The sequence below is a fragment of the Carex rostrata genome, chromosome 5, assembly GCF_964058835.1.
Source record: "Carex rostrata chromosome 5, lpCarRost1.2, whole genome shotgun sequence".
Classification (NCBI taxonomy): Eukaryota; Viridiplantae; Streptophyta; class Magnoliopsida; order Poales; family Cyperaceae; genus Carex; species Carex rostrata.
This window is the reverse complement of record NC_135922.1, coordinates 13,222,781-13,248,040: the sequence shown is the minus strand read 5'-3', so window position 1 is coordinate 13,248,040 and position 25,260 is coordinate 13,222,781. Positions and strand designations below refer to the sequence as shown.

Genomic DNA, 25,260 nt, shown 5'->3' with positions numbered 1-25,260 from the left:
GATCCGAACCGTTCATCTTGTTATCCGTATTAATATGTGTTTGGACACCAAATTTTACATTTTTTGGAATTTTTTTACTATTTCTGTAGATTTATTGAAAATCACTGTTTTTTATGGTCCAGATTTGCTGAAAACAGGGATTTTCAATAAATCTAAAGAAATAGTAAAAAAATTCCAAAAAATGTAAAATTTAGCCTCCAAACACATATTAATATGGAAAACAAGATGAACGGTTCAGATTGACCGTTAGGATTTTGAAAACTCGAAATCCGAGCCGTTGCATGGAGGAGCTCTATGCTATGCATAGCGTGCTAGCATATTCCTATATATATGTACGTATATACAAGTCTTAGTCCAATACCTTGCTATAACACAGTTATAACAGTTATATAAGAGTATGAATCATTAATCCACGTACTACTTATGGTCTACAAAGTACCCATGAATTTCTTTTATGTTATTTGTAATAGTTTGTTAATTATTTCTGGAAATTTTGATAACCAGTCCCTCAACGATTAAAAGGATTGTCTGGATATATATTTCACTGGTATCAGTACTAACTTTGTTACAGTACTTAATTTGTACAACCCGGGTAAATTAGAATTTAGGAAAATGCTTAATTGAGTTAGCAAAAATTTGAAGGTAAATAAAAGTACAATATGTATATAATATTATATAGGAGTTACTTTGTTGAAATATGAAATTACTTTCATGTTCAGTTATAGCTGGAAAATTGTGACTTAACTAAAGTTATTTTAATGAAAATAAACGAAACTCTCTAATTCATACAATAGTATTTATTTTAATGATTTCATCTAGATTTAAACCTATATGATGAGTTTATATGCTAGAAATGTCGCAATACATATGAGCATCTTAAAGGGATCTAATTGGTTAACTAATTAAAACCGAATATTAATTTTGAATCGAAAATTGTTTTACACGTAGTTATGAATTCGACCATTCAAATCGAACTGGCTTGTCAGATGTGGCTACAGGATGGTAATTGTGCTTTGAATTACATCGTACCCTACGTTATCAGGTGCGGGGTTACTGGACTTGTTTGATATTACATTTTTAGAATTAAATTGTTATTCATTTTTCATGTTGAACAACTGATTGTTGCATTATTTGAGATGTCTGAATCATGTGCATAGCCCAATCAAATTATAACTGAATTTTGTGTGATACTGTTGACCTATCATTTTGTACGGTTTACCGTTTGTATGATTCTCCTATTCTGAATTATGGTTGAGTCACCACAAGTTTATGTTTATGGAAATCTGTGAGCTCTGCAAAGTTTAGAGTCATGACTAGACTTTGATTACGGAATCCTTATGCGCATATGGTGAACGGCCCTCGCTAATCCCAGTACCGGTTGGGAGGGGGAATCTGATTCTGATTTTGATTATGATTCTGACGGTGACTATAAAGAGACGTCTGATTGATGTCATATCCAGTCTGGGACCGGAATGACAGGTTTGTTTAATGTGTTGAGAATTACCGATTCTGAGTTTATTGCATACGAAATATTATCTGACTATGAACCAGTCTTTAATTAACGGTATAAGCCTAAGCACATCAGATGAGGGTCAGTGGATGGTATTGAGTACCGGCAGGTGTGGGTTTAGCGTGGCCACTTGTGTGACAAGTTGGTGGATCATCTGTTTGTGCTACCAGACCTAATAATCTGAGTTTAAGCCAAATATATCTCCGTTGAGCATCATTTGAAATTCTATGAGTTGAGATTCGATTGACTATTGTGATTGAGCATATGCATTCATTTAATATATATAAACTGAATTGTTAATATTAAGTTGCGAGGATTTAATTCTGGATATGGATTGATTGCAAATCCAGTGGCCTGATTGTGGCAAATTCGCACTGGGAGATAATATTTATATTATTTCTCACCCCCACCCTTTGGGTTATTTTCAGGTTTAATTACATGGATACGGAGAGACAGTTTTGGATTGCATCTAACAGCATAACCACATAATACTGAGGTTTTGGGTTGTTGTAACTGACAGGATACGGGAGACATTTCTAAAACATAGTTTGCCGTATTATGTCAGGTAATTTCATAAATATTGAGATGTGGTTAATATATAATGGTGTTATTGGTAATGCATATAAAAGATCCACTGCTTTGCGTATATGTTTTAATAAATATACGCGGCAGGCTGTTATACCTGTATTTTGGGGTGTGACAAATGGCCATGTCCAAAAGCAGTATAACACTGGTTTATTTTACGTTTTCTTCTTCTTTCAGGCAAAGAAAAATTAAACAAAAGCAATTTTTTCCTCTGTTCCATATTATGATACGAATGACTATTTCCAAAAAAATTAAGAAATTACTAAATGTATAATTGATGTATATATTATTCTCAGTTTTCAATTTAATTAGAATGATAACATTAGTTAATGTATTGTTAAATACTTTAATACAAATACTTTAGTGTATGGGATGAAAATGCTTGCTTCAGTAATTTACTCTCTTTATATTGTAGATCTCGGCCACTTTATTAATTTTTCTTTTTTTTCTTTTTTGAAATTTATTTCTACGTCAAAACACTGTATTCTAAGTGCAAGAGGAGATGGTTTTTTATTTTTTTTCTACACCGTGTTGAATTTTAGTTGAAAAGTTAAGGAAATTGTTGCTCATAAAATGAAGTTAAGATCAATGAAGTAATTGTTGCTCTCTACAGGAGGCAGATGGATTAGCTCGCTTTTGTTGCTCTAGCTCTACAGTGTACTGTGAACAGAAGCATAGGTTCTTAAATAGTGTGTAATTCTATATTATTATTATTATCGTTGGTTTTTGTAATATGGCTATTTTTGTACCATGCAAGTACAGAAGCGTAGGTTCTTCAGGTTTCAAGGGTTTTCTGGTTTTGGATACTCAGTGGGTGGTTCTCATCCAGTGGGTGGTTTTCTGGTTTTGGAAAATCTTAACCGTTGTAATATGTTCTGCGCGAATCTCAAAGCTCAAATAATAATGCCCCCCTACGTCACCTCCGAATAAGCACCGTACACGTCGGTCACGCAAAATATGAGATATCTCAGAGGATACGCACCCTCTTAGGATGAGGCACAGTACTGTTTACTGCATGCGCTACTACAAGTCTACAACTTGTGTTGTATACTCTTTGAATGGTAATATATTCCTATGGGCTGCTTCTAAGAAAATCAGAAATATCGGATTAAAAAAATTTGTATTTACTTAATGCATAATAGTTATATCAAAATTCAAACACAGAAACACTACAAGGCTTCTAGTTCTCTGACGTTAATTGAAGGCGAGTCTGCACAAGGCTACATTAATTAATTGAAGATTCTACAAACTACATATACGGATATGAATCTGCATGCTGTTATTCCAAAGGATCACAGACCCTGTTATTATTCCTATCACAACCGTTCAAAGTTTTTCATATGAGAATCTCAAGACAAAAAGTTTTTGTGCACGAATCTCAATAATGATCAACGGCTGGGATCGGAATAACAGGGTCCAGTGATCCCTTGGGAATAACAGCAGATTTATTTCCCTACATATACATTGAAATTTGAAACTCAATAAAGTTTCCCCCGTTACAAGTCCCGCATTTATTTTGTACAATAAAACAGAATTAGAAATGTGCAATTAATGACACCATCGGCTCAAAACTAATGACAGATGGCAAAGTTAATTAAGATAAATCCAACAGATGGTATTATTTAAGTTTCTTCTATTCGTTTCGAAAAATAATTCAAGTATTGTATGGGAAAATTTAATAATTAATCAGATTTCTTGACAATAAAACCAATTTAACTATCTTGACAAACCCAAAAAATGAACTGTTCCAAATCTAGTCTGCTGTATGTCCTCGCTCTGAGGAGGTTCCAATGCCTCATTCTCATCATACCTCATATTTTATATTTTCGTTTTCAAAGTTCAAATTGTTGATCCGAACCGTTCAACAAAATATTTATACTAAAATATGCATGGAGATGAAATTTTATATTTTTTGGAAATTTTTTGCTATTTTTTAAGATAGGTACAAAATCACTGTTTTTGAACCGTTCAAAAAACAGTGATTTTCTACCCGGCCATCTTAAAAAATAGTAAAAAAATTTCAAAAATTATAAAATTCCATCCCTAACCATATTTTAGTATGGATATTATGTTGAACGGTTTGGATCGACAATTTAGACTTTGAATATGAAGAAAATAAAGATATAAATATGAGGTATAAAAAAAATGAGGCATTAGAACCATCCTCGCTCTATGTATATGTAATCTTAATAACATTTCTAAAAAGAATATTGCAAATGTTTCGTGCTTGATTGTTCACTAATTAAATAATTTGTAATTTACAATTTTCATTATTAACAACGTTGTAACATATCAAATAATATTCAAATTATGCAAAGTTTGAAACATAATCAATATAATCAAAAGACATTTTATTCTCTGGTGACTAATTCATTTAGTTTATACATTAAGCTAGCTAGTTGATATTTCCAAGAAAAAATTCCTACGAATTGTTAATGTGATTTGTTCGCATAAACGGACTATAAACATGCATTAATTTACAGCTGTTTGAAATATCGATCTTCAACACAAGTTTTACATAACTAAAATTATTAAATAGAGTGACATTTCAGGAATTATCTTATTATTCTAGTTATTTAGGAAAAAACATAATTTATTTGCCAAATTTAATATGCATGACTAGAAACCAAACTTCATGAAAAGCGTATTGTCTAACATATGTTTTACATTATATATGTACTAATTCAAAATATATGTTTCACAATAATCGTGTGACATATATACATTTATTAATATCAACGCGCATAAAAGTTTCTTGAGCGAAATACTATTAGTGGACGATTCAACTAGTATGATCTTTTTAGCTTGATAGAATTCATCAACTATACATCAAAATATTCTGAGCATCAAGTACCCGCCAAAAAAGATATTAATTATAATATGATCAAATTATTTTTGCATTTGTCTTCCATATTAAAAATAAACATTAATTCCCGATGATACAAGTAACACAAATTAGGATATTGGAGCAAATTAAAATTAACTATTTTGACCGAAATTTTTTTTGTTACCACCCAAGAAAATTAAAATTAAATGATTACCACCCGTTTTGTTGGATCTCGTTTTTTCTTCCATAAGAAAGTTAAGAAATTTAAGAAAGTTAAGAAAGGCAAGCGTAAGGGCAATGACAAGGGCAAAAGGAAGGCTTCAGTGGTTACTGTAAGCACTCCTAAGACGCCCAAGGCCACTACCGATGCCGAGTGTTTTTATTGCAAAGGCAAAGAGTATTGGAAGAGAAATTATTTTAAGTATCTGGAGAACAAGAAAAATGGAAAGGTCTTGTCTCCTTTAGATATTTTTATCATTGATGTTCACTTAGCTACCTCTATCAATGATTGGGTATTAGATACTGAATCATGTACTCATATTTATATTAATATACATGCACTAAAAGATAGAAAAATGCTAGGAAAGGGTGAGATGCAGCTCCGTGTCGGAAATGGTTTAAATGTTGCAGCAGTTAGAAAATATTTTCCAACCAATGGTCTATTATTTCTTTATTTATTTATTTATCTTTGAAAACATATATTAAATAACTGCAACGAATAATATCATTTTAATCTCTAGTCTAATAGTTAGACCGAGTCGCACGTAGAAAACAAAAATTAACGCAATAAACGTGTAGCAGGTTATGTTGAAATTATTATTAATATTAAATTATTAACTATTATAATAATCTTTTACATGTATTTTTAATTATTTTATCCAATATATATTAAAAATTAACGCAATAAACGCAATAAACGTGTAGCAGGTTAATCACTCTAGTCTAATTTTCGATGTCATATTTTATGTTATATTATTTATCTAAATTTTTAAATATTTTATCCAATATATATTTTTGAGTGAGTCTATGGTACTATGCATATCACGGGTTGTTACCGTGCTACGGCTCTATATTCGAGTTTTCAAATCCTAATGGTTGATCCGAACCGTTCATCTTGTTCTCCATATTAATGTGTTTGGAGACCAAATTTTACATTTTTTGAAATTTTTTTACTATTTTTTTAGATATTTAGAAATTCACTTGATCTGAAAATTCTGGACCATCCAAAAACAGTGATTTTTAATAAATTTCAAAAAATAGTAAAAAAATTTCAAAAAATGTAAAATTTGGTCTCCAAACACATATTAATATGGAGAACAAGATGAACGTTTTGGATCGACCATTAGGATTTGAAAACTCAAATATAGAGCCGTAGCACGGTGCCAAATCGTAATATGCATAGTACCATAGACTCACTCTATATTTTTACTTCTAAAGTGAAGTCCAAAAGACTGTCTTTAGAAGATTCACAAAACAAGTAGAAAAATACAATCGTGTATTAATTAACTAATTATATCTGATGATTTTCTTCCTATCATTTTGATGTCTAAATATATATATATATATATATATATTAGGGAAATACAATGTGAAAACATATGGTCTCCGGAGCTACTAGTTAATAGGCCTAGGGACCTCATATAATTATAAAACAAGTTGTTATTGGATAAATCAGAAAAGACCAATTTATGCCGATTTTTTTATTTATATCCAAAAAAATATATAAATTTAAAAAACTAACCAAACCGCTTGTCTTTTTTCAAAACTACCCAAACCGGAAAAAAAATTTCCGGTTTCAATACCAATTTCCGGAAATTGGATCCTAAATCCGGAATAATTTTTTCTGGATTTAGGATTTTTTTTTTCCGAAAATTTTTTTATAGGAATTTTATTTTTCATTTTTCAGTTTTTACTTATAATTTATTTATTTTTTGTATTGAAGTATTACAAATATTTAATATATTTAAAAAAAAATAGATGTAATACTATATAATTTGATTTATTCGAAAGACTGCTACAAATAATCCGGATCAACATTTTTCATACTGGATTTTTTACGGCCGTAAGAAAAATTAATATAATATAATATATGTATATGTATATGTATATATAATATAATATATGTATATGTATTTATAATATAATATATGTATATATAATATAATATATATGTTAAAATGTGCTTGCATATCAAATTTTATATTTTTTTTGAATTTTTTTACTATTTATTAAGTATTTAACAAAATCGCTATCTATATTCAGACCATTGAATTTTTGTACCCATCTTAATAAATAGTAAAAAAATTTAGAAAAATGTAAAATTTGATCTGCAAGCACATTTTAAAATATCCATCATGTTGAACGGTTTGGATCGATTGTTTGGACTTTGAAAACTTTGAAAATACCGATCGTTGAATGCCTACCGTTGAATGAAAACTTAAACTGAATTTTTGAGGCACTAAACGAGGGTTCCAATACCTCATATTTTTTATACCTCATCATACCTCATATTTTATATCTTTATTTTCATATATATTATATTATATATACATATATATACAGAGTTAGGCTGGGGTGCTATGGATAGCATAGTGGCCTCTATGCTACGGCTCAATATTCGAGTTTTCAAAATCCAAACGGTCGATCCGAACCGTTCATCTTATTATCCATATTAATATCTGCTTGGAGACCAAATTTTATAATTTTCTAAATTTTTTTACTATTTATTAAGCCACTTTGAAAATCGCTAATCCAACGGTTTTACTGTTTTGTGCAGCCACCGTTGGATCAACAATTTTGTAAAATACTTAATAAATAGTAAAAAAATTCAGAAAAATGTAAAATTTGGTCTCCAAGCAGATATTAATATGGAGAATAAGATGAACGGTTCCGATCGACCGTTTGGATTTTGAAAACTCGAATATTGAGCCGTAGCATAGAGGCCACTATGCTATCCATAGCACCCCAGCCTAACTCTATATATACATATATTATATTATATATACATATACATATATTATATTATATATACATATACATATATTATATTATATTATTTTTTTTTACGGCCGTAAAAAATCCGGCATGAAAAATGTTGATCCGGATTATTTGTAGCAGTCTTTCGAATAAATCAAATTATATAGTATTCCATCTATTTTATTTTTAAATATATTAAATATTTGTAATACTTCAATACAAAAAATAAATAAATTATAAATAAAAACTGAAAAATGAAAAAAAAATTCCTATAAAAACAATTTTCGGAAAAAAAATTTCCTAAAAAAAAAAAAAGAAATCCTAAATCCGGAAAAAATTATTCCGGATTTAGGATCCAATTTCCGGAAAAAAAATTTCCGGAAATTGGTATTGAAACCGGAAAAAAAATTTCCGGTTTGGGTAGTTTTGGAAAATAACAAACGGTTTGGTTAGTTTTTTAAATTAAAATTTTTTTTTTGATATAAATAAAAAAATCGGAATTTATGAGCACAAATTGTTAAAATTCCTGACATAAACAAGCTTCACCTACAGCCAATTAGGTACTACGAAGTGATAAGCGAAATTTATAGATAAATAAACACAAATTTGCTCGACTTATAATCCCCAATTAAGATAATTTATGAGGTTAGATTTATAGAATAAAATATTAGAGTAAACCAACTTAATATTTGAACAAGTTCTAAATTTGTAATAATTTCTTATTAACCAATTGTGACCATATCAAATCAGGCAAAAAAAACACAATATGAAAAATAAACTTGAATAATTTTAATTAAAATAACAGATTTAAGTAAACAAATTAAATAATTGTGAAGAACTGATTACGAAAGAATTAAGCAATTTGAGAAATATTTTATTTTCTCCCGTCTAGATTTGAAAGACATGAGATATTGAAACTTTCTCTATATAAATTATTTGATTTCGTATATCGTTATCTGTCGCTCAACATTCTGGATTTTTTTCCAAAACATACATGTGGATGATTTTATTTAGTAAAAAACAGCTAATTTTTTAGATCAAACGTTTTACAAAAAAAATTAAAAAAAGCCTTGAGCACGTTATCTATTAAAGTATGATATTTTTTTGACAACAAATATATATTCATTTGTGAAATATAATATAATTTTAACCATTTTTTATAGGACATCAAAACACTAGAAACTCGTCCTGTTCATATTTAAGTATTCATTAATGATAAACTAAAATGAAAATCAAATTGTATGAAGTTTAATAAACAATCAATCTATATAACATATTTATAGTTTTTTCGTTCTTCTAAAATACTTTTTACTTGAATATATTTTATTTGATTGAAAAATATTGTGGAATTTGTTTTGTTAATTTATTCTCAATGACTTGTAATTCCCACTTGCTTTTCTTTTAATTTACTTTTTGCTGAAGAAGTGAAAGCATTTTAGATTGAGTAAGGCTACGGTGCTATGGGTTGCATAGAGGGCTACAGTGTTACGGCTCAATATTTGAGTTTTCAAAATCCTAATGGTGGATCCGAACCGTTCGCCTTGTTCTCCATATTAATATATGTTTGAAGACCAAATTTTACATTTTTTTTTTAATTTTTTACTATTTTTTTAGATAGATAAAAAATCACTTGATCTAAAAAATTCTGCACCATTCAGATATTTGATTTTTTACCTATCTAACAAAATAGTAAAAATTTTCCAAAAAATATAAAATTTGGTCTCTAAACACATATTAATATGGAGAACAAGATAAACGATTCGGATCGACCGGTAAGATTTTAAAAACTCGAATATTGAGCCATAGCACCGTAGTTCTCTATGCAACCCATATCACCCTAGCCTTACTCTTTTAGATTGTACAATTTGAGATGAGTCATCCTGTCCGGAAATATATTTGTATCTTCTTTATAAATTCAGAACCAAGACTCAAAATAAAGCAATTAGGCCTTTAATGGGCCTTAAATTCGGCCCGGCCGAGTATTTGCTTGTATTTGAGTCAAGGGAAAGAGGTTACCTATATGAACAATAGGCCACAATTCAAATAATTCAATCTGAATTCAGATGAATAAATTTTCTTGTTGATTTTAAAATATATTTAGATTTGTATAAAAGGAAAGTTTCAACAGAAAACAAGTATTTGCCACGGTGGCCTAAACATGTGATAAAAAAAAGGAAAGAAAAAGATTGAATGGAAGAAAAATAAAAGCAAATACTTGTTTTCTGTTGGGGCGCCTAAGGCAAGATTTGAGGCTGGTAAAAATAAAAGAAAATAAAAAGTTTTGAACATACCATTTTTTTTTTCCCTTTTTGGGGCTGAGGCAAGAGATGAGGCTGGTAAAAATATTTTGCAGGTCGCAAAATTTCAGTTAATTTTATTTTCTACTTTCTAGTAATTAATTGGTAATTATTTTCTGGCACTTGACAGAAAAGCAGCAAGGGTGGGCTGGAAACAGTCTACTTCATATTAATTATTTTATTCTACCAGTAATATCTCTTAATACATGTCATTATGGAATGAAATATGCTTGAAATATTTTATTTTCTAGTGCTTTCTTTCTATTTTTACCCTTTTATGTGGGTGAATATTTGTTGATTGTTGTTGAAAACATTCCATATGTTAAGACTTCATTATGTTCAGTTATCTTTAAAACACAGATTAATCTTATCAGAACTACAGAAATCTCTGAAATCCAAAATCCTATCCAAAATTGAAAACACTGTTACCAATTTACAACATGTCTGACAAAATCAAACCACAATCATTACAATGCATCAGCACACATGCTGTCAAATTATTAAAGCAACTAAACAAAAGTGATAGATTAGAGATTTTAAAAATGAAAATAACAACAGATAGACACAACATTAATTGACATATTCCCTAATTCAATAACAAATATGAACATTGATTCCATCATGTCCCATTAGCATTAGCAATATTACAATCAGTGCTTCTAGGTTTCTAGCACAACCATCTATCGACATTACCCAATTCAATGACCTCCTTGAACCCTTGTAGGATCACCTTCCTTCCTCTCATCCTGTTCTCCTGTGAATATTGTTCCGGTGGGTCCCACGATATCATTTCTTCCTTCCATAAACTCATCTGTGGGTCCCATCAAGACCTTGTTGCTGCCTTCGTCGACGGGTCTCTTGGAAGGACGTCCCTTTCTAGGCGAATAAAGTCTTCTCGCGAGATATTCAGGCTGAGTTTTGTTACATATAGGAGGAAAAAGGAAGAACAAATTATACTATTATATTTTTTTTAAAATTGGGGCAAACCTTAGTCCCTGCACATATATAAATAAAATTAACACTTTTTTATATGTTTTGTCTTCCATGATGTGAATTTTTGTTCGGTATTGGTTTTACCAGTTAAATTGACCTTGTTATATTTCTGTATATAATTCAAAACACAAGTATTGTTTGGGCACTCCCCTTTGGACTATGTGGGAAAACCTATATTATATAGCAGAAATAGAACATGCAAGAAACCCTGTTGCAAATGTATCTTCAAATTAATAGCACCACTTTCTAAATATCTTCTAGATCTCAAGTGTATCAAAAGTATGTTAGAATTAGCCAAGAAAAGGAAAGTAATTCATTACCATTTCTGCAAAATCTTCAAAAGAATAGAAATCTGTGACACTCCATCGCGGTTTTCTTGCTTGTTTTGATACTTCTCCAGTTTGCAGATATCTCTCCACTTCCTTGGCAGAGCGGAAGACAATACCAGATTCTGGATCTGTGTAGTACTGGTAAAAGGAAAAAAAAAATGAATTGCTGTATTGCATAATAAATCAACTTTTTTTTTAAACTTTTGATCATTAGTATCATATATATTTACAAATCTGTAAAATTTAATAGTGATTAACTTTCTTATGCACAGGCAATCGAGTCAGTACATATAACAGACAGTTACAGGTACAAATCACCTGATTTATGTAGAATTTCATGCAATTATAAGTGTGAGAAAGAAGACACAAAATGTTGTCCTAAATAGTCTATTTAACAAAGTTTTCTAAGAGAACAATAAGACGTAAATTTTCAACATACCGGATCTTTTCTTATTCCATTCTTTGATGTAGCATAGGTGTGTCGATATTTAATTTCCTTAATCCATCCATCGGGAAGATTTTCGGGTGAATATGTAACCTCAGCTATTATCTAAAACAAAAACAAATTTACTTCCTCTCACTAAATGTATAATCTAATTAAGAACAGGATTGCATAGAACAAAATCGAAATAATATTAACTGAGGTATAAATTGTGGAACACTTTATAAAAAAAGTTGCCACTAACATTATCTTCACCCGTTGTGTCGCAGTATAATTTTTCGGTTGAAGCAGGATAGAGAGGCTTCCCCTCCTTTAGATAAAACTGCACTTCCTCTTTGGATGAGAATCTGTGCTCTTTTGTAGGATCCACATAAAACTAGACAAAATTGAAGAATTCATGTTTAGCTGATAGAGAAAAGGCGCTATTACAACCAAAAAAATAGCAAAAATAACAGTTGAAGATGTCAATAGGTAAGCTAAGAAAATGCCAAACTAAGGATGAGAACAAGTATAATAGTACATGAACTACTGGTAAAAAAAAAACACGGTACCAATTATCATCCTTATATTCCTTTTGCTTTATTTAATTTTAAAACATGAAGTTCAAGATGTTCTAGCACAATATATTTCATATCCGTAAAATTGGAAGTTCTATATTTGCATGAAGTACCTTATAAATTTTTCCATATTCCCCGGGACCGTGTCTAATCTCAATTATCCAGTCAATAGGAATAGAATCAAACAGGCCCTTACCAAACTGTCCTCCCTGAAGGAAAATAATATTAAGTTAATAGTAATACACATATAATATTTCTTAATATAAACTGTTTAGATTGATAATTACATTGATTTCAACATTTGGTATGATATATACTTGGCACCCATTGTTAGAAAACTTTGCTCTGTCGTCCCTGCCAAGCATAACCAATAAACACAGTATCCAGTGCAAGAACCCTTGGTTCAGAGACATTGCTTCTTGAATACAAATTATTTTAGAAAGGAAACAAAACCTCTTTAGAAGAACCCAATTCATTTGTATGTCGAGGGTGTCTCGGAGTTTCCTGTTCTTGTTCATTTTGGAACAATGTTTTTGATTTAAGAGGAGCATCTTCACATAAGAAAAGGCAATGCCTTAACACCTCATCTTGTGTCTGAAGTGTAATTCCCACACAATTTGGACATGGGTAATACTGCAAAAGTTAAGATTTTCTAATTAATACATGAGAAAATATCCACCTAAATTGATAAAGTTCTATCTATAGAAAAAATATTGAGTTCTAACAAAGTAGTTGTAATAATAGGTGATGCTTAATCTCGAGTTTAAAGTAGAAAATAAACTGTCCATTTTGACCTATGAAATGGACCGATCGGTGTCTCTGCAATCTCAAACAGTTTAAATAAATGACAAAAAATGGTACAACAAGAATAATAAGAAATCAAACTTGTTTTGCCAAAGAAAAGAAATGCTATCAAGGCACAAATTATTACGAATCGATCTGTGCTATGGATCTATAACTCCATTTTCAAAGTTCAAACAATCGATCTAAGCAACTAAATATGATCTCTATATGAAAATGTACTTGGAGACCAAGTTTTACATTTTTTTACTATCTTTTTAGAATTTTACATTTTTTAGATCAAGTGATCTTCTATCTATCTAAAAAGATATTAATAAAATTCTATAAAAAGTAAAATTTTATCTCCATGTACATTTTCATGTGGAGATCATTTTTGTCGAGTTGGATCGACTATTTGAACTTTCAAAAAACAAATGCAGATATGAATCCATAGCACGGGTCGATCTGTATAATATGCATATTACCATAGGTGCATGCATGGTTATCTCTTTTAAAATATTCTCTTTTTGTTATTTTAACTGACATCTTTTTCTATTAATCTTAGACTGTGCATGCAATTTGTACTGATGAATTTCGATTTCCTTTTAAAATAGCGATTTGAAATTTGCAATTTTAATTAGCAGGTGATCACAAAAGAACAAAAGAAAATCAAATAAGAGAAAATTGGTAAACTTACAAAGGTGATCATATCTTGATTGTTCTTCTTCCACCTAGAAACTGTTTCCCAGCCATCTGGCAGCCAACCCGGCCGATCCGAGTCGTCGGAGTTTGCATCCATGCATTCAGAAATTGTGATCACCTCTGCCACCTTTCTCCTTTTCATCGACATTTTATTGGAGATAGAAATTATGTTTCTATGATTTCTTTCTTTTTTTCCCTTTTTAGACTCTAATAAAAGGATCTCTATTGAATTTTTGCTTTAAGTGCTTCACTGTTGAACTTCATTTAAACCCATTCAGAGTTTGAGACCGTGACAACTGACAAGAAATAGTTATCACCTCTGCATGGACATGTTCTGTAACATTTGTTATGAGCCTAACATGGATGCTCTTTCAATTTTAATTAATTGCATGTACACTGTTATTTAATTTTATACAACATCAATCAAAAGTTATAAAGTAAAAGGTTTTAATAATTGTAATTATTTTTCAGGATTTCATTTTCATTATATAGGTAACCTAGCATACTATTATAATTTCAGTTTTTCAAAATTATACGATTTTACACGAAGTAAAGGAGACAAAATGCTCACTGCATATAAGTCTACGGTTGTGAAGGTTGCAAGGACCAAATTGAACTATGGAAAAGAATTTTATAGTTGTCCAAATTGCAATGAGTGGAATGGTTGGTGCGACATCACTACCGATTTCAATAACATAACTCAAGTGCAACATCACAAAAAGGGTTCAAGATATAGGTTTGAAGCGGAAATCACTTCGGTACTGAAGAAAATACTAGTCGGAGTAATTATACTTTGTGTATTGATGTGTGTACTTTGTGTGTTAATTGTTGTTAATTAGTGTGGTTTGTCAATTGTACTTTTTGTAAGAACCTTATGCTTATGGTGCATATTAATTGTACTTTTTTGTAAGAATCTTATGTTAATTTGTGTGTTAATTGTTGTTATCCACTTTGGATGATTGTAGCCTATGGGGATGAAAGGTATATATACACTGGGATGTAATTTTACGGCTATGTGCTGAAGTGATGCAGGAACTTTAGATCGAGTTCATCATAAATTCATCTCTAAAAGTTAGTTATAATTTTATATTTAATTGGATGATGGTGTATGTTACGGATTGTACTAAGGTAGCAGTAGCATATTTTATATTTAAAGAATATCAAACGTCAAATCTAAACATTAAAAGATAAAAACGCATTGTAGCAGTAGCAGCATATTTAAGATGCAAATCTAAACATAAGTCCAAACAAATTAACATAGTCTAAACAAAATACATCACCTTGATGTAGGCAGAAATTTAAGTTGCAAATCTAAACAAAGTCCAAGCAAATTAACATAGTCTAAACAAATTACATCAGTAGTAGTAAGGAAAAATTTAAGTTGCAAATAGTTAACAAAATCACAGTCTAAATACACAGTTCATAAATCTTCCTCTTCAGACTCGTAAATTTCTGCCAGCTTTTGAACACCACTCTCCTCATCAGCAACCGTCTTTCGTTTGCTCTTTCCATTGTTTTTCAACTATCACAATGAACAAACAGTGAGCAAAAAATGAACAAAAAAATGAACATAAATATGTCTAATAATTCACCATAAGGTTAGATACCATTGCGCAACTTGAACTTAAAATTTAGAAAAAAAAAATGTAAATAGAATTGGCAACAGATCAGATATGATACCATATAAAGATATGATACCATTGGGCAACATATCAGATAAAGATGACATTGGGCAACTTGAACTTAAAATTTAGAAAAAAAAATGTAGGCAACTTTGTACCATTGGGCAAGTTCTTGAGTTATGGCCCTCTTTTTCGCCACATATGCTACACGTTTTGCGCTTCTTCAAAGAAGGAGGCACAAATCGTGTCGAAACCTTCTTTCTACCTTTACAGTGTGACTCGGTCGAGTCGTCGGAGTTTGCATCCATGCATTCAGAAATTGTGATCACCTCTGCCACCTTTCTCCTTTTCATCGACATTTTATTGGAGATAGAAATTATGTTTCTATGATTTCTTTCTTTTTTCCCCTTTTTAGACTCTAATAAAAGGATCTCTATTGAATTTTTGCTTTAAGTGCTTCACTGTTGAACTTCATTTAAACCCATTCAGAGTTTGAGACCGTGACAACTGACAAGAAATAGTTATCACCTCTGCATGGACATGTTCTGTAACATTTGTTATGAGCCTAACATGGATGCTCTTTCAATTTTAATTAATTGCATGTACACTGTTATTTAATTTTATACAACATCAATCAAAAGTTATAAAGTAAAAGGTTTTAATAATTGTAATTATTTTTCAGGATTTCATTTTCATTATATAGGTAACCTAGCATACTATTATAATTTCAGTTTTTCAAAATTATACGATTTTACACGAAGTAAAGGAGACAAAATGCTCACTGCATATAAGTCTACGGTTGTGAAGGTTGCAAGGACCAAATTGAACTATGGAAAAGAATTTTATAGTTGTCCAAATTGCAATGAGTGGAATGGTTGGTGCGACATCACTACCGATTTCAATAACATAACTCAAGTGCAACATCACAAAAAGGGTTCAAGATATAGGTTTGAAGCGGAAATCACTTCGGTACTGAAGAAAATACTAGTCGGAGTAATTATACTTTGTGTATTGATGTGTGTACTTTGTGTGTTAATTGTTGTTAATTAGTGTGGTTTGTCAATTGTACTTTTTGTAAGAACCTTATGCTTATGGTGCATATTAATTGTACTTTTTTGTAAGAATCTTATGTTAATTTGTGTGTTAATTGTTGTTATCCACTTTGGATGATTGTAGCCTATGGGGATGAAAGGTATATATACACTGGGATGTAATTTTACGGCTATGTGCTGAAGTGATGCAGGAACTTTAGATCGAGTTCATCATAAATTCATCTCTAAAAGTTAGTTATAATTTTATATTTAATTGGATGATGGTGTATGTTACGGATTGTACTAAGGTAGCAGTAGCATATTTTATATTTAAAGAATATCAAACGTCAAATCTAAACATTAAAAGATAAAAACGCATTGTAGCAGTAGCAGCATATTTAAGATGCAAATCTAAACATAAGTCCAAACAAATTAACATAGTCTAAACAAAATACATCACCTTGATGTAGGCAGAAATTTAAGTTGCAAATCTAAACAAAGTCCAAGCAAATTAACATAGTCTAAACAAATTACATCAGTAGTAGTAAGGAAAAATTTAAGTTGCAAATAGTTAACAAAATCACAGTCTAAATACACAGTTCATAAATCTTCCTCTTCAGACTCGTAAATTTCTGCCAGCTTTTGAACACCACTCTCCTCATCAGCAACCGTCTTTCGTTTGCTCTTTCCATTGTTTTTCAACTATCACAATGAACAAACAGTGAGCAAAAAATGAACAAAAAAATGAACATAAATATGTCTAATAATTCACCATAAGGTTAGATACCATTGCGCAACTTGAACTTAAAATTTAGAAAAAAAAAATGTAAATAGAATTGGCAACAGATCAGATATGATACCATATAAAGATATGATACCATTGGGCAACATATCAGATAAAGATGACATTGGGCAACTTGAACTTAAAATTTAGAAAAAAAAATGTAGGCAACTTTGTACCATTGGGCAAGTTCTTGAGTTATGGCCCTCTTTTTCGCCACATATGCTACACGTTTTGCGCTTCTTCAAAGAAGGAGGCACAAATCGTGTCGAAACCTTCTTTCTACCTTTACAGTGTGACTCGGTTGGGTCATGATATGTGGGATTGGCATGCAATTGGTCATTCCCTGACCCTTCTTTTAAACTAGCTTCTAAGCTTGGTAGACAACCTCTTTGCGCTTGGTAATCTAGCACTGACAACAATTTTTGTTTTCCACTTGCAATTATCTCCTTCATACAAATACACTACAACAAATCTGACTTTCTGCGACCGGTTTTCCGGTCGCAGAAAGTCCAAGCGCCGGTCGCTGATAGTGATTCCGGTCGCAGAAAATCGATTCTGGTCGCTGATACTCCGGTCGCTGAAAGCATTGTCGCAGATACTCAACTGATGATGTCACCGGTCGCTGAATGACATCACCCGGTCGCTGTTACTTTTTCTGCGACCATTTTTTTTTGTCGCTGTTCTTTTGTGCTGACGTCACGAAAAGATTTCTGCGACCACAATTAACGGTCGCTGATACTATTCTGTTAGTTTTTTTTTTGTTATTTACTTTTCTGTTAGTTTTTTTGGATTTTTTTTCATTTTTACTTTTCTCAAAACATACATAATAGATCGATTCAATTGTAACATCAAATATTATACAAAATTACAGTTTTGATTTGAGATACAACAATAACAATATCAACACAATTGTAATTTTGCCATAGTATCAATTACAATTTTCTCAAAATTCTCAAGTCATGAAATAAAAAAAAACAGCACATATTCCTCAAAATTCTCAATTATAATTTTCCCAAATTAAGATAGCCTATTGTTATTTTGCATAATATAAACCTATAACACTGCAAGTAAAGGATTTGAGCCTAATGTCATAAACCTATAACTGCAAGTAGAACCTCTTGAAATATATTAATGAAATGGCCTACAACAAGCACATAATTAGTTAAATTTATGCAATATGATCCATAAAAGGATATAAATTAAAAGTGAACATAGCATACCTGAATTTTAATGGGGAATTGAATTAAGATAAAGCATAATAAAATTGTACATGAAAATATAAAGAAAAAGATTGGAACTCACTATTCATAAGTGCCATATAGACGAACTAGAAGCTCAATCTTGAATTTCTGTCTCGGTACTTCCATCACACTCTATATGCAAAAGAAAGAAAAATTACGAGAGTATTTTAGGTGTGAGTTTAAAGAACTTAAAAACAACAACATAAATCATACATATATGTAGAAAGAATAGAGGAATACCTTAATAGGACTTATATATAGATGGGCTGTCAAGAAAAGTAAACAACAACAGGTTGAATCATACCTGATTTTCCTTTCATTTGTGATGTAAGCACTTATATTTCCTTATTCTTTGAACTAAAAATTCTGAAAAAATCAGATTAAGTGCCTTTAAGTGCTGTTAGTGCTTTAACCCATTCTTAACCTTGTGATTCACCACTTATTAAGATGAAAGAAAGGTAATAGGTTTATGAAACTCTATACATAAATTCCCAGTTATCACAATCTCTCTATACAGCCCCAAATTGGTACTAATTAATTTATCAAATAAGGAACTAAAACAAAGGGACTAGATCTTACCACAGGAGGAGGCAAAGGCGAGCCAGATAAAGCGTTGCCGTTCGACGACGATCGCTGCTTCCACGCCTTTTTGGGGCTGGCGTTGCCGCTAGGGTTAGGGTTCGCCTTTTGGGGATCTGTCTCTGGCGCGAGTTGGTTTTGGGGCAAAAAATTTGGGGCGACTGTCTCTGGCGCACGCGAATAATGGTTTTGGAGATTTTCGGCGCTAAAAAAAAAAAAAAAAAAAACTTTCAGCGACCGGTGTTGGCGCCGGTCGCTGATACTGGTCTCTGATAGTTTTGGTCGCCTGATTTTGGATCAAATTCGTTTTTTTCGAAAAAAATTAATTATCTGCGACCGGCGTCAGCACGGGTCTCTGATACCGGTCGCAGAAAATCAATTCTGCTGTAGTGATAAAAGCCTCTGCACTAGAAGCCCCTAGGTCGGTAAGCTCCATCCAATCTGATTTTAAGGAAGCTTTTCTCAATGTCAGCAACTCTGCCGACTCTCCAGAATCCATACTTCTCTCGTTAATGGATCTTTTGACACTTGCATTAGCCCCTCAACTAGCTTCTCAATCTGCAATACGAATTGATAAACAGATTTGTGATTGTTTACCAATAACTTAAATATAGCATTCATACTCTCACTCCTCTGAGTAGTTGACATGTTGGCAAAAAAGGTGTCTCGAAAGTAAGCTAGCACCCATTGCTCCCGGTTTCTGTACATCACCTTGATGTAGTTAGAATTGTGCACGTCGTACGTGTCGCACATAGCTTTCCAACGCTTCTCAAAATCTGAAATCGTCTTAGTACGGATGATTGTAGCCTTTAATTCATCCTCGAAACCAGGCTTCTCATGGTAAAGCTTCGCAAAGCGTTCCCTTGCCTTTCTCATTATGTGCCACTGGCAGCATCGGTGGAGAGTTGTTGGAAAAATCAACTCAATTGCCTTTCTCATTGCTGGATCTTGGTCGGTAATAATGGCAGAAGGATGCTTGTTGTACATTGCCTCTAAGAATGTTTTGAACAACCAACAAAAGTTCTCCGCAGTCTCACATTTGAGAAGAGCCATGCCAAATAGGATGGATTGACGGTGGTGATTCACTCCAATGAACGGAGCAAAAGGCATGTTGTACTTGTTTGTCTGATAAGTGGTGTCGAAAGTCACGACATCACCAAACTCTTTGTATGCTCTCCTTCCTCTACCGTCAACCCAAAAAATATTCTTCACAACACCATCCTCATCTGCCAATACTGAATAAAAGAACTCGGGATCATCTTGCTTCTGTTTGAAATACATCAAGGTTGTGTGGACATCAACACCTATAAGCTTTGCATTATCCCCTGCTATCAGATTGCTTATATCTTTTTTCTTGAATCTAATATTCCCCTTACCATCATGTTGGGCACCTATATATTCGTGAATTTGTGATGTTCCCACATTTTGAGCACTCAATTTACGGATGGTGTCCTTCTGACTTCCCGTCATGAGTTTATGGGATCGCAAATTTCAAATCTTCGAAGGGCTCGTGATCAGCTCATGTTTGTGATCCTCCTCAAATACGCTCACTTTCCATTTCCCACTCCCCATTTTTCTGATTCTAAACGAGGCTTTACAGTCGCACCTTGTAATCCCATGTTCTTTCTCAGGGGCAGCAAATTCCATTGAGCATCCAATTGGCCTCTCTTTTCTTTTATGCCACTCTGATTTGCCTTCTTTGGAACAAACATATCGAATCGATGACAACCCATTCTTATTAGTTGCTTGAGTGGCTTTGCGAACACTAAATCCAGCACAAAGTGCATAATTGTTGTAGAAAGTGTATGCCTCTTCGTGTGTATTGAACTCCATGCCGACATACGGCTTACTTGTATCATTTAACAAAGGTTCATCAACTTCACGAGCTTCCTCATAATAGATGTAGGGATCGATGAAATCTGACTGTTAAACATAAGCAAACCATAATCACTAAACACTCTTACTTAAGTTGCAATGTATATGTTTTAAAAATATAAAATAACAAAAATTACCTGCATATGAAATCTCGGATTATTTTCATCTTCATCGACATAAAAGTCATTTGAGCCTACCCCTACACTATTAGAAACATCACATGATGACATTGGTTCTCGTCGCTCGTCTGAAGCTCTTCTCTTCTTGTTTATCTGTTTAACCATTTATTTAGTATGCTTTATTTGATGATGAAATGATTGAAATCATAGAGTGTTATTTAGTTTCATTGAAATGATAAAATAAATACTATTGTATAAATCATAGAGTGTTATTTAGTTTCATTAAAATAACTTTAGTTAAGTCACAATTGTCCAGCTATAACTGAATATGGAAATAATTTCATATTTCAACAATGCAACTCCTATATAATATTATATACATATTGTACTTTTATTTATCTTCAAAGTTTTGCTTACTAACTCAATTAAGCATTTTCCTAAATTCCAATCAAGACAACAGTGAAATATATATCAAGACGCCAGTGAACTAATTAAGCATTTTGCTATTAATTAGTTCTGACACCAGTGAAACATATATCAAGACAATCATTTTAATTTGGTACAGAAATTGCTTCCTAAAAAAAAAAATCGGTATAGAAATTGAACCTTGGTTTTAGTCTCACATAAAGCCAATTAATAGCAAATGATGCTCAACCAATCAAAAGTCAATACAAGGAGGCGGAGGTGCTCAACCAATCAAAAGCCAATCAAGAGCCAATTCATGTGTTCGCCTCTGAGAGAGAAGGAAAGCCAATTCGAGGTGCTAGGTGAGTCGGTACAACTGATCGCCTGAGAGAGAGAGAGAGAGGGCGACTAAGAGAGAGAGGCGCTGGGTTTCGGCATGAGGCAGAAAGTTTGGCGCTGATCGCCTCTGCCTCTCTCTCACGTCTAGGGTTTTCAATTTCGTGTGACAGAGAAGGAGAAATAATGGGAGGGAGATGTCTGTGAATTAATTGGAGTTCTCCAGTACCGCCCATTTTAATTGGGGAAATCGGAAGGCTCAAATGGAGGTGTCCAGTTCCGCCCGTTTTAGATCAGATCAGCACAATTTTTGAAGCAGATCGGAGGGTCAGAAACATGAAGTAAAACAGGCTGTTTACTTCATGAAGCAGGATAGCATTACTCTATATATATATATATATATATAGTAGGGAAATACAATGTGAAAACATATGGTCTCCGGAGCTACTAGTTAATAGGCCTAGGGACCTCATATAATTATAAAACAAGTTGTTATTGGATAAATCAGAAAAGACCAATTTATGCCGATTTTTTTATTTATATCCAAAAAAATATATAAATTTAAAAAACTAACCAAACCGCTTGTCTTTTTTCAAAACTACCCAAACCGGAAAAAAAATTTCCGGTTTCAATACCAATTTCCGGAAATTGGATCCTAAATTCGGAATAATTTTTTCTGGATTTAGGATTTTTTTTTTTTTTTTTAGGAATTTTTTTTTTCCAAAATTTTTTTTATAGGAATTTTATTTTTCATTTTTCAGTTTTTACTTATAATTTATTTATTTTTTGTATTGAAGTATTACAAATATTTAATATATTTTTAAAAAAATAGATGGAATACTATATAATTTGATTTATTCGAAAGACTGCTACAAATAATCCGGATCAACATTTTTCATACTGGATTTTTTACGGCCGTAAGAAAAATTAATATAATATAATATATGTATATGTATATGTATATATAATATAATATATGTATATGTATTTATAATATAATATATGTATATATAATATAATATATATGTTAAAATGTGCTTGCATATCAAATTTTATATTTTTTTTGAATTTTTTTACTATTTATTAAGTATTTAACAAAATCGCTATCTATATTCAGACCATTGAATTTTTGTACCCATCTTAATAAATAGTAAAAAAATTTAGAAAAATGTAAAATTTGATCTACAAGCACATTTTAAAATATTCATCATGTTGAACGGTTTGGATCGATTGTTTGGACTTTGAAAACTTTGAAAATACCGATCGTTGAATGCCTACCGTTGAATGAAAACTTAAACTGAATTTTTGAGGCACTAAACGAGGGTTCCAATACCTCATATTTTTTATACCTCATCATACCTCATATTTTATATCTTCATTTTCATATATATTATATTATATAGAGTACGGCTAACGCGCTTCCTCTAGCATATGGGCCGAAATGCTTCCGGTGGAAATTTGAAATTTCAAAATCCAAAAAGTCGATCTGAACCGTTCATCTTCTTCTCCATATTAATATCTGCTTGGAGACCAAATTTTACATTTTTCTGAAATTTTTTACTATTTATTAAGCCATTTTGAAAATCGCTGATCCAACGGTAGCTTCTGATTTTTACTGTTTGGTAAGCCACCGTTGGATCAGTGATTTTCAAAATGGCTTAATAAATAGTAAAAAATTTCAGAAAAATGTAAAATTTGGTCTCCAAGCAGATATTAATATGGAGAAGAAGATGAACGGTTCAGATCGACTTTTTGAATTTTGAAATTTCAACTTTTCACCACAAGCATTTCGGCCCATATGCTAGAGGAAGCGCGTTAGCCGTACTCATATTATATATACATATACATATATTATATTATATTATTTTTTTTTACGGTCGTAAAAAATCCGGCATGAAAAATGTTGATCCGGATTATTTGTAGCAGTCTTTCGAATAAATCAAATTATATAGTATTCCATCTATTTTATTTTTAAATATATTAAATATTTGTAATACTTCAATACAAAAAATAAATAAATTATAAATAAAAACTGAAAAATGAAAAAATAATTCCTATAAAAATAATTTTCGGAAAAAAAAATTTCCTAAAAAAAAAAAAAGAAATCCTAAATCCGGAAAAAATTATTCCGGATTTAGGATCCAATTTCCGGAAAAAAAAATTTCCAGTTTGGGTAGTTTTGGAAAATAACAAACGGTTTGGTTAGTTTTTTAAATTTATATTTTTTTTTATATAAATAAAAAAATCGGAATTTATGAGCACAAATTGTTAAAATTCCTGACATAAACAAGCTTCACCTACAGCCAATTAGGTACTACGAAGTGATAAGCGAAATTTAAAGATAAATAAACACAAATTTGCTCGACTTATAATCCCCAATTAAGATAATTTATGAGGTTAGATTTATAGAATAAAATATTAGAATAAACCAACTTAATATTTGAACAAGTTCTAAATTTGTAATAATTTCTTATTAACCAATTGTGACCATATCAAATCAGGCAAAAAAAACACAATATGAAAAATAAACTTGAATAATTTTAATTAAAATAACAGATTTAAGTAAACAAATTAAATAATTGTGAAGAACTGATTACGAAAGAATTAAGCAATTTGAGAAATATTTTATTTTCTCCCGTCTAGATTTGAAAGACATGAGATATTAAAACTTTCTCTATATAAATTATTTGATTTTGTGTATCGTTATCTGTCGCTCAACATTCTGGATTTTTTTCCAAAACATACATGTGGGTGATTTTATTTAGTAAAAAAACAGCTAATTTTTTAGATCAAACGTTTTACAAAAAAAATTAAAAAAAGCCTTGAGCACGTTATCTATTAAAGTATGGTATTTTTTTTTACAACAAATATATATTCATTTGTGAAATATAATATAATTTTAACCATTTTTTATAGGACATCAAAACACTAGAAACTCGTCCTGTTCATATTTAAGTATTCATTAATGATAAACTAAAATGAAAATCAAATTGTATGAAGTTTAATAAACAATCAATCTATATAACATATTTATAGTTTTTTCGTTCTTCTAAAATACTTTTTACTTGAATATATTTTATTTGATTGAAAAATATTGTGGAATTTGTTTTGTTAATTTATTCTCAATGACTTGTAATTCCCACTTGCTTTTTTTTTAATTTACTTTTTGATGAAGAAGTGAAAGCATTTTAGATTTTGTAAGGCTACGGTGCTATGGGTTGCATAGAGGGCTACAGTGTTACGGCTCAATATTCGAGTTTTCAAAATCCT

At 31.2% G+C, this 25,260-nt stretch overlaps 1 long non-coding RNA gene and 1 pseudogene across 1 annotated transcript; both read right to left on the bottom strand.

Moving 5' to 3' along the window:
* Positions 1 to 11,540: 11,540 nt before the first annotated feature.
* Positions 11,541 to 12,711, bottom strand: LOC144553923 (uncharacterized). Its single transcript, XR_013511468.1, has 4 exons — positions 12,630 to 12,711; positions 12,204 to 12,335; positions 11,957 to 12,067; positions 11,541 to 11,655 (listed from the first exon to the last, which is right to left on the bottom strand). It is a non-coding gene; the product is annotated as an uncharacterized LOC144553923 (long non-coding RNA).
* Positions 12,712 to 19,723: 7,012 nt separating this feature from the next.
* On the bottom strand, positions 19,724 to 21,414 carry LOC144553874 (protein FAR1-RELATED SEQUENCE 5-like; annotated as a pseudogene).
* Positions 21,415 to 25,260: the final 3,846 nt, after the last annotated feature.